We start from the raw sequence: 11488 nt of genomic DNA on the forward strand, positions 1-11488 counted from the left end.
AGACCGTTGGAGGGCCAGACTATAAAAAAAACTATGAACAAATCCCTATGCACATTGCACATATCTTATTTTAAAGTAAAAAAACAAAACGGGAACAAATACAATATTTAAAATAAAGAACAAGTAAATTTAAATCAACAAACTGACCAGTATTTCATGGGAACTATGGGCCTGCTTTTGGCTAATGAGATGGTCAATGTCTGGTTCCATATTTGTCACTGCTAGTTGTAACAAGTAATATGACGTGCTTCCGGAGCCGTGACGCATATGTCCCACATCACCAGAAGTAGTACTGTACTTGAGCGATGCCGCACTTTGCTCTCACTGACCACCAATGAAAGAGGTGCCCCTTCCGGAAGTGTGGCAGGGCGAATAAATGGCCTCAGGGGCCGTATGCGTCCGCGGGCTGTAGTTTGGGGACCCCTGGCCTAGGGCCTTGGTCGGCAAACTGCGGCTCATGAGCCACATGCAGCTCTTTGGCCCCTTGAGTGTGGCTCTTCCACAAAGGGTACTCCACCCTAATTAAGTTAATAACAATGTACCTACCTATATAGTTTAAGTTTTAAAAATTTGGCTCTCAAAAGAAGTTTCAATCGTTGTACTGTTGATATTTGGCTCTGTTGACTAACAAGTTTGCCGACCACTGGCTAGGGTAAAAATTATTTAACAGAATACCAATATTTTTTTTTCTTTTTTTTTTTTAATTTTAAAAAATAATAAAATTTTACCATTTATGCAGATTTGCTTTATTCAGATCTATTCCTGTTCATTTCATCGATGAATCCTTACAGGTTCAGTTCAGTCACAAGAATCAAACTGCTGGACAAGTGTCATGTTTCCCCCATGAAGACTGTTTTGTCTTGGAAGGTATTCCTTTTCCTTCAGCTTCTAACGATGATGATACTCGCGCTCTCGGTCACGCTCGCGATCCGGTCCCTGTCCCGGTCCCGGTGTCTCTCTTCATTCTCTGCTTCTCTCTCTGTAATAATCATCATGACGATCCCTACTACGGGATTTATAACACCGACTCTTTTCTCGTGATCTACTATGGTCCCTCTCTCTTGATCGTTCACGTCTTCTTGATCCAGAACCATAAGACTTGGATTCAATTCCATGAAGGAAATCTTGCAAAGAGCTAATAAGAACTTGGCAATGATCATCAGCAGATACTTTCGATTGTTTAATTAAAGAAATTGCAGTTACCAATGTCTCAATAGCACTTCCATAATCACCAGCACTGGCATCAGACACAGCTCTTGAAATAGCACTGCTTGAGATTGCCCTATTTCTATTCATAATTTCTTCAAACTCAGTTTCACTCAACGGTGTTCTTGCTGTATCCATTTCCCTTCCAGGAGGCCCATAGTCACCCCTATCATATGGCGGAGGTCGGCCATATGGATCTGTAGGTGGTGAACCCCGGCTATCTGATGTAGGCATGCCGCTGTTAGTTGGTGGAGGAAAGAAAGCAGGGTTCACATATGGAGCTGGTGGTGGAGCACCTGGAGGTGGTCCAGGAAGATGCAGAGGAGGAGCAAGTGTAAGGGGTGCCCAAGAGGACCAGGTGGGCGAGGTGGAAAGGGGCCTGGTGGTGGAGGTGGTCCCTGTTGTGGAGGTGGTGGACCAGGAGGAGGGCCGTAGCCTGGAACTGGAGGTGGAGGACCAGGAGGAAGCAGACCCAATGGAGGCTGCCCAAAAGGTTGTCTAGGAAAAAGAACTGGTGGTGGAGGGCAATCTCCTCGATTAGGAGGCCCAGCTAAAGGAGGAGGCAGAACCTGACCAGGAGGCGGAGGGCCTGGTGGACCAGGTGGGCCTGGAGGACCTAAAGGTGGACGTGGTAGAGTCTGTCCAGCTGGAAAAGGTGGGGGTGGCCCTCCTGGTCCTGCTGGCCCAGGAAATCTGTCCCTACCAGGAACAGCCCCTGGAAAACAGCCCCGTCCTCTACCACCTCATGGAAATGCTGCACGTGAACTGCCTCCTGGAGAACCAGCTTTACCTTCCCCAGACATTTGTCCTGATTGTGTAGTTTTCCTGGATTGCATTTCAAATTGACTCAGGAACTGTTTATTGCATGGAGTTACAACAGGATTCTGACCATGAAGTTCTCTTTTAGGCAACAAATCCATTAACTTTTTTGAGGATGCTTCTCTTCCAACACCAACAAGGGCAAATCACTTAGATTGGTCATTTGCCCGATTTTCAAAAAAATTTATCTCCAAAATATCATTTACTCCCAAAAAATGAACTGTTTCAGTTAAGTCTTCATCTGTTGTCCACCATGTTAGATTTCCAATGTATAATGCAATTCTCTTTCCAGTATATGTATAGACGACACTTGGTGCTGCTCCTTTACCCACATCATCACCAGCATTTAGTGGGAGGGTATCCATGTAATCCCGGTCTTCTGGGGCATCTCCATTACTTGCAGATGGAGAGATGACATCATCATACAAATCTATCTGATCATGCCCACCATATTCAGTTTCCTGATTGAACTCTTCGCCCACATCCGCATAAATGTCTATGTGGTCCACACCGTCCGCCATCTTCCCTCGGCCTCGGCCGCCGCTGCCTCCTGCCCAATATTTTTTTTTTAAGGGAGAAAAAAACCTCTCATGTAACTGAGGTTTCCAGTGTATTCTCATTTTTGTTTTCTTTTTTAGAGAAATAGAAATTTATGTTGTTTGCATTTAGTGGAATCCAGAGCTCCAAAAATTTCAGGGGATATTTAATTCCATTTCACTGATGGGCTGAGGTTTTTTGTTTTTGTTTTTGGAAGTTACCGGGATTAAAGGAGCTTTTAATCCTGCACCAACAGAAACCAATCATGCTGAACAATTACCAGGAAATGGATTTTACTTGACTCAGTAGACTGACAATTGTTTACAGAGGGCCTACCTATAAGGATATTTGGGGGTCATTGACAAGGTAGCACCAGGCAGAATGGTCAGGTGGAACGTATTTGTTCAGGGAGACAGGAGTGCAAAGGGGATGAGCAGACATTTAGGAGACTAGCAGACCTGAATTTGGTCCTAGCTCAGCACTTGCCAGCTGTATAAGCTTGACATACTTTTTATAGCCTCTCACTTGCTATCCTTTTACTCTGTTTTACTTTTTGTCTTAGCACTTATCACCATCTGCTGATACATTCATTTAAAAAATATGTGTTGTCTGTCTCCCCCAAGTACCTTGAATTAGCTCCATGAGAGCAGGATCTTTGCCTGCTTTGACTTTTGAAGTATTTCCAGGAACTACAAGAGTGCTGAGCAATTATAGCACATGCTTAATAAATGAATGAATGAATGCCAATTGGGAATAATAATCCTGCTTTGTTGGGGTATATGTACAACAACTATCCCAGTGACTAGTACACAGAAATATTCTTTTTTTTTTTTTTTTTTTTTTTTACAGAGACAGAGTCAGAGAGAGGAATAGACAGGGACAGACAGACAGAAACAGAGAGAGATGAGAAGCATTAAATCATCAATTTTTCGTTGCAATACCTTAGTTGTTCATTGATTGCTTTCTCATATGTGCCTTGACCGGGGGCCTTCAGCAGACTGAGTAACCCCTTGCTCAAGCCAGCGACCTTGGGTCCAACCTGGTGAGCTTTGCACAAGCCAGATGAGCCCGTGCTCAAGCTGGCGACCTTGGGGTCTTGAACCTGGGTCCTCTGCATCCCAGGTCAACACTCTATCCACTGCGCCACCGCCTGGTCAGGCAGAAATATTCTTTAAATATTTGTTCCCTTGACCATTTCTCCCAAGTCTTACCTCGCTAACTTTTAGGCATTTGGTATTCAGGTTTCAAAACTTTCTCAGGAAAGTATTTGATAAAAGATCTGAACATCTCAGGTGAATTTAAACCAAGGGTTACTTCTCCCACAATATGTACTTTGTAAGTCATTTCTTTTTTCATTTATTTTATTTTATTTTATTCAGTGAGAGGAGGGGAGGCAGAGACAGACTTCTGCATGCATCTTGACTGGGGTCTACCCAGCAAGCCCACTAGGGAGCGATGCTCTGCCCATCTGGGGTGTTGCTCCATTGCTCAGCAACCGACCTCTTCTTAGTGCCGGAGGTGGAGACCATGGAGCCATTCTCAGTGCCTGGGGCCAACTCACTCCAATTGAGCTATGGCTGCAAAAGGGAGAGAGAGAGAGAGAGAGAGAGAGAGAGAGAGAGAGAGAAGTAAGAGGGGGTGGAGAAGCAGATCAGTGTTTCTCCTGTGTGCCCTGACTGGGAATCAAACCCGGGATATATACACACTGGGCCAATGCTCTACCACTGAGCTAACTGGCCAGGGCCTCTTTTTTCATTTTTCAATTACCATTGACATACAATAGTATATTAGTTTCAGCTGTACAACATATGATTAGATATTTATATACTTGTACTCCTTATTTCTGATTGCGGAATAAAAGGACTTCAGGTGTTAACTAAGCAGATGGAAGAGGGGCAGAAGATGGATGAAAATGCTAGCTGCCCCTGAAATTATACGACGTTAGGGTCTCCTACTTTATCTGTGATCAGGGTTGGCCCTGAGCAATTGTCAGAATTCTCGGCTGGTCTCAGGGTTCATGATGAGATCCGATGAGCAAGCCTGAGGCTGAGATGAATTTTGTGTCTAGCAGAAAAAGCACTTGTCTGTGAATCTGAAGACTTGGATTCTAGTCTTAAGTCTTCCATTAATTAGCCTGGGAATATACACATATTTCATCTGACAAAACATGTGTCTATAAATAGAATAGCAGTAATCTTCAAGGCCGTCAGCTATGACAACAATGTGTTTTATCTGTTTCCAATGGGTTGTGTGTTTTACTTATGATGTGAGCCAAATCTAGACTGTGTTTTGCTGCTGGTCAACTGATTGTTCTTAATGACTTTTTTGGTGTGATGATGATAGTCATATATGCTTATTAGAGGATACTTGGAAAATAAAACATCAAGAAAATATTAAAAATTGCTTGTAATTTCACTATCAAGATACAACCATTATGAACATTTCAGTGTGTTTCATTCTACTATTTTTATCTCTATCTCTAATTTATATCTACTCCTGTGTTTGTATAGATCATTCTGTATAAACAGTATTGTGGTTTTTTGCACTTAACATATTATGAATGTTTTCCTATATAACCGTTCTTCAATATCATGAGTTTTATGGAGGGCATAATATATGTTTATAACATTACTTATTTAACTACCTCAATTGCTGTAAATTTAGTATGTTTCTGACTTTTACTGTTATAAATAATACTAACATGAAATTCCTGATTTACCACCATACTTGTTCCCCTTCAGCCTTCCTCATCTCAGCAAATGTCATCATCATTTATTCAGCTGCTCAAATCAGAAATACAGATGTCATCCTTTTTCATACTTAAACTTCACTTCCCACCATCACCAGCCATCACTGTTTCTAGCTCCAAATGTATCTGGAGCCTGTCCCTCCTCCCCATCTCCATGGACCTAGTCCTGGGCTTGTACCTGATCCACTGCAGCTCCCATATCCCTTCCTGTCCACTTCTTTTAAACACATAAATTAGGTTATGTCAGTCTCCTGCTTTGGACCCTTCAGTGACTTCTTGCTGGACTTGCAAAAAATTCAAAGTCCTCCAAACCCTCCATGCCTTACACTACCTGAGTCCTGACCCCCTTTCTAAACTGATGGCATGCCCTTCTTCCTCCCCCCCCCCCACTATTTCCTAACCACAGAGGCACTGGTCATTTTCCAGGCATGCCATTGGACTACTTTTGTTTTCAATGTCATTTTCTTAGCTGGGACTCTTAGTGTCTACAAGCACTACACTTTATCATAACACAATGCGTCTTTCCTTCCTAGACACTTTTGCCATTGATATTTACTTATTTATTTTATTTTTTTTATCATCTGTGTCTTCATTAGAATTAGTAAACTGTACAAGGACAAGGACCATATTTGTTTAATACACTTTTATGGCCCCAGGATATATCATAATGCCTGGGGAATGATAGGCTCTTAATCATAATATTTCCAAATACAAAAACCTTATTTTAGTAAGCCCCCAAACTTAAAATTAAAATATATTTTTTTGTCAAAATATTGGAACATTTAATGATGGATGCTCCCAGAGTTAGTAAGGGTGTGGAGAAATGCAAATTTTAATAAGCTGACAAGAGGCAAAAATTGCTACATTTCTGGAAGATAATTTTGTAATATGTACCCAAATTTCATTAAAAAAAATCTAAATGACATGCATAAAGGTATTTATTATAATATTATTGATGGTAATGAAATAAGGAAATGACCAGAAGCTCCAAAAAAGAGCTTAAGTCACATGCATTATGGTATATTCATGGAAGAGAACCTGATACACCACGTCAAAAGAATGATACAAATCTGTGCTCACCGACATCGCAAGATCTCCCCACCATATTGTTAAGGGCAAAAAGCAGAAGACTGAATGGGAGCTTAATTCCATTCAGGCACAAGGTGAGTATGTGTTATAGACATATTGAGTCTCCTGGAAGGTTTTCACCTACACACTCATCGTGGACATATGTGGCTGGTGAATTTTTCATTAGTTTTGATTTTTTTTTCTTTAAACATTTTTTCTTCATTTTTATTTTCCTCAACTATGAAAATGTATGCACATAAAATATGCGTACAAGAAGAACAAGACAAAGCCATTATTGTTTGGAGGAAAAAAGGAAAAAAAAATCTTATATGCACATTTCCTACATTTCTAATCCTGAACTATGCACCAAGGACACAGAGACGAGAAAGATGTTTATGGGTATAAAGCAGCTGTCAATTTCTAAAGCTTGTGTTCTACCATGTCCAGCAAACTTCTAGGCGCACTCCATCTATTGTTCCGTTTACTTCAAACTAAAATCATAGATACCATGTCTAACCAACCCTCCTACCTGCCATGGGGGATGGAGAGATAGATTGAAAAAAGTGAAACAGGCCCTGGCCGGTTGGCTCAGCGGTAGAGCGTCGGCCTGGCGTGCGGGGGACCGGGGTTTGATTCCCGGCCAGGGCACATAGGAGAAGCGCCCATTTGCTTCTCCACCCCCTCCCCCTCCTTCCTCTCTGTCTCTCTCTTCCCCTCCTGTAGCCAAGGCTCCATTGGAGCAAAGATGGCCTGGGCGCTGGGGATGGCTCCTTGGCCTCTGCCCCAGGCACTAGAGTAGCTCTGGTTGCGGCAGAGCGACGCCCCTGAGGGGCAGAGCATCGCCCCCTGGTGGGCAGAGCGTCGCCCCTGGTGGGCGTGCCGGGTGGATCCCGGTCGGGCGCATGCGGGAGTCTGTCTGACTGTCTCTCCCCGTTTCCAGCTTCAGAAAAAAGAAAGAAAAAAGTGAAACATTCTGGGAAAAATGATCCACTTGACTTCTCTTCCTGTTGAAGAATTCATTTGAAGCAGTTCTATGCAGTATAGGTGTGTGAGTTCAGTGGCTGAGACCAGACTATGGGGGTGAAGTTTTTACTAACAAGGTTTTATGAAATCTACGAGATAATTGCAAGACCCAGGATGTTTTGAACCTAATGGGACATCAGTGCATTGAACTCCCAAACAGCTGTCATTCATTTTTGGGTAAAATTTGTGAATTAATCCCTTGATTTTTTTTTCCCATTCCATTTTCTTTTGTATTGGAGGAAGTGTGCCTCAGCTAGAGGTTAAAATTTTAAAACTGTTCAGGAGGCAAATCCTTTCAAAGCTTTGCATGGAAAATATTCTTTTAATTCAAATTTGGTCAGAGTTGCCAAGGTCGCAAATGAAAGATTTATTGTCTGAGAATTTTTGGATAGCAACCTAACAGATCTGGTTTTTTTATTCCATAATGTTTGGAGGTTTTCCAGCCACTGAGCTTTTTACTTTGGCCAGATATTGGAGGTGTAGCCAATGCACTGATTGATTAATCAAAGCAATGCATGTCGTAAATTGTTTCTATGGCAGATATTCATAAACAGAAGATGTAGATGTAACTATTCAATGTTTTTGTTTGCCATACCATTGCACATTGGCAATAGTTTTGTATAATGATAGCCACACAAAAGGTACTTTTGAGCTAGGCAGATAAAGCCTCGGAGAATCAATATAGTTTTGCAAGAGTATGAACTCATCAAATAATGGCATGCCCAAGATCAAAAACAAAAATAAAAATAAGGTGCTGGGTAACAGTGTCATGTAGCTACTAAACCCTGATCAAATGCAATAAAATGAAAGATATTTTAAACTTCAGAAACTTGAGGATAAATGGGATGTTACTGATCTGAACTCCCCTAAGGAACCCAAATGGATGCACTTTTACTCTGTTTTGAAATTAATTCTAAGTCCAGGGAGTGGAATACATAATGTCTGTAATAATTTCAGAGTGAATCCCAGGGAAATGAAACATTAAATCTGGCTGAGATTTCACATTATAGGAATTATCGAATGTGTGCCATTAGCAAACATCATTCAGCAACTTACTGTATCTGAAGCTGCAAGGTTGAAACAAATACTCCAGTGTAACATTTCACTTATTAGGAGGCGTGACCAAACAATCAAATCACAACGAATAAAATGGGAGTTCTAAATGGACTGGTGGTGTAAATAAAACTAGTTTCAGTGCTCGGTGTGCTCTCTTTTGGGTGCCTTTGAATCCGAAAGCCAAGGGAAAGGTGTGAGAAATAACTTCAAGGCCCTCTTTCAGAAGAAATAAAGGTAAAAAAAGCCCCAAACACACATTACCCTCCTTTCCTGCCATTGCCTTATTCTGTTTGGCTCCAGTCCCCAACACCTTCATACAACAGTTTATCTTCCTAAAAATCCTGTTACAGAACAGAAAAGACTGGCAACTTGTAGCTTGCTGGCTGAGATGCATCCTTACTTGTCTGTTGGCTTTATTTTCATGAATTTAGGTAAGTGACAGATTGCTAGTTCTTTGTGTAAACTCTGAATTAATCTCACTTAGCTCCCCTGCCTTTAATACCAGTGTGTCTACACCTGGTGTTCAAGGACCTGCTTTGTGCCTATGATCTTCCTGTATGTGACATCTCTGACAGAACTCCCAGGTTGGGTGACACCCAGAGGCTGCCTGCAATCCACACTAAGCATTAGCTCTCAGGGGAATGGAGACCAAAGTTCACTGGTGGTGAATGACTTGGTTTCTGCCTCTGGGGGTTGATGCCTTCCTTCAACAGAGCTTCATGTCTTCCCTTCCTCCCCCACCTCTCTTCTTGCTCTCCCTCCCCCTACTTCCCTAGGAGCCAACTGTATATGGTTAGTATTAAGGCTTAAGATAATAAAAAACAATTCCAGACTCAGGCAACATCTGGTCAAGTCCCCAGACATGCCATGTTTATGTGGAGCCATTCGTTCAGGTGGTGAGCACATGGCGAGCTCCAGGGGTTATGTCCGGGGCCTGACAGCACCCCTCTCTGTGGCGGCTGCCGGACAAGCTTGCGGTTTAGTCTCATGGATGACCAGGACACTGAGTGAACAGGGACCCCGGAAGTCCATGGAAAAGAACACAAAACCACTCAAAGCTTATACATAAATGAGTGCATTTTCTGAACAAACAAAAAATCAATCCATGCCATTGGACAAAAACTTTTTTAGTTGTGCTTTGAATAAAGGGCCTTTATTGAAAGGAATGTAATGACAAGCAACTGGAGCTGTCGCTGAAACCAGGGATGTGCAGTTGACTTGAATAAGAAGGCGGTGGCTGTTTCCAGCTCTTTCCTCTCAGGCTGTAGTTTTCTTTATGGCATATGAAGGGGTCCTTTCCCTTTTCAAAGCCCTTGAGTCTTTAATGCACACAACTATATTGTAACTTGCAGCCTGACAGCAAAATAAAAGTCACGATGTACGGTGCACTACCTCAGTATATTTTTTCCATGTATGACAATGTGGAGATGGAAACCCTTTTAAACTGAGCAGAGAGCACCCAGGAGCTAAATCCAAAGCACATAAAACAAAAATCCCAATTTAACCAGTGGAAGGAAATATCGCATTCTAGCTACAATATACATAGCACGGAGAATTTTATTTTCTGCTTTTCCAAGAACACCTTCCTGAACTTGACCCCGATGTGATTCTCAGAACCAAGAGAAAGCTCTTTGTCCTCACTACACCCCCTTCCCCTGATGCGGAGGGTGCCTTGTGCAGCGACCTGCCATCCTCACCCATCAGTAATCAGCAGCCCTCCTTTCTCTTTCCCCGGGACGGAATGTTTTTTCAGCTGCTGTCATTACTCTGGTTCTAGCCAGAGGAGGGTGTGTGCGATGTTGGGAAAGGGCTTCAGGAAAACAAACTATCTGGGTTGCCTGAAGGAGTAAGTTAGTTGGAAATAATGACACCACTTGGAGATAAAATTCAACGGCATCTTTTCCTTTTCATTTAACACATCGCTGGGTTACTGAGAATCTGACTTCAGTGCACACTGCAGATTAATCTCCCCCCCTGTTGTACTTCACCTTTAAGGAAGTGTCCACATCTGGACGCACTAACTGCTTTGCAGACACTCCTCCAGGGCAGAGCTCTTGTTGCACAGAGCAGCCTAATCAGCAGAAGGGGTGAGGGGCAGAACTTGCGAGATGCTCTCTAAGAGCTGCTAACCCAATGGGAAGGATAGTTGTTGGCTTAAATGTAAATATCCCTTGTACGGCACTGCACTTTTCCTAGGAGAGTTTCCTTGAAGAGTGGCTCTCACTCAAGAACTCCCATTTGTGACCTTTCTTTTGGGACATAAAGAGTTTAAACGGCTAGCATTTTGCATCTGCCTCTTGGTATACTGTAATGATCCTTATTTCAGCTAGCTCTCTTTTCAGGTTTGGTTAATATTCATCCAATTTTTCTATAATAAGGATCAAGAGCCAAGGCTCTTCAGGATGGTTCCACCTCACATCCAAATCAGAATATTCCCCTTAAGGGCAAGTGAAAGCAAAGGCTTTGTTTGGACTCCAAGCAAAGGGTACATTTTGGCCATTCTTCCTGCTCCTCTGTGTCTAGCCTGGCCTAGTCCAGTTCCCTAGAGCTATAATTAACTTGGCCCCTTGCCATTTATATATTTAATTGGGCCAAGTGACATTAGGGCTTGGGCAGCTCTTTTGTGAGAATGAGCAAAAGCCAGTAAGTACCTTTTCTTTATAGCTACCCTGAACCTATAACTAATGATCCCTTTTTTGTTTGCAGGATGCATTCACTACAAAGCCTTCCAAGTTCAGGTGCAGAACAATGTAAAACACATAACTTTAACTGCAGAAGTTATTCCAGGGTTCTGAAGAACATCCAACAGAAATTGGTAAAGGTACATTTGGACATTTGACCACCCTTTGAATCATTACTTAAAATACCAATTTGTAAGTGAATCTGGTCCCCAAGACATTATGTGGGTGAAGAAACAGGAGATATAAATACCTTAGATTCCACTTACTCTCTGCCTCTAATTGACCTTGCCAACAATTAAATCTCTTGGAAATTAAAGGGAAGACCAGGATTGATTTATGTTAGACACCA

The 11488-nt window shown here is 42.2% G+C and overlaps 1 pseudogene; it reads right to left on the reverse strand.

The window, feature by feature from the left end:
• Positions 1 to 801: 801 nt before the first annotated feature.
• On the reverse strand, positions 802 to 2559 carry LOC136383137 (cleavage and polyadenylation specificity factor subunit 6 pseudogene; annotated as a pseudogene).
• Between the last annotated feature and the right edge of the window lie 8929 nt (positions 2560 to 11488).

This window comes from Saccopteryx leptura, chromosome 11 (genome assembly GCF_036850995.1).
Source record: "Saccopteryx leptura isolate mSacLep1 chromosome 11, mSacLep1_pri_phased_curated, whole genome shotgun sequence".
Classification (NCBI taxonomy): Eukaryota; Metazoa; Chordata; class Mammalia; order Chiroptera; family Emballonuridae; genus Saccopteryx; species Saccopteryx leptura.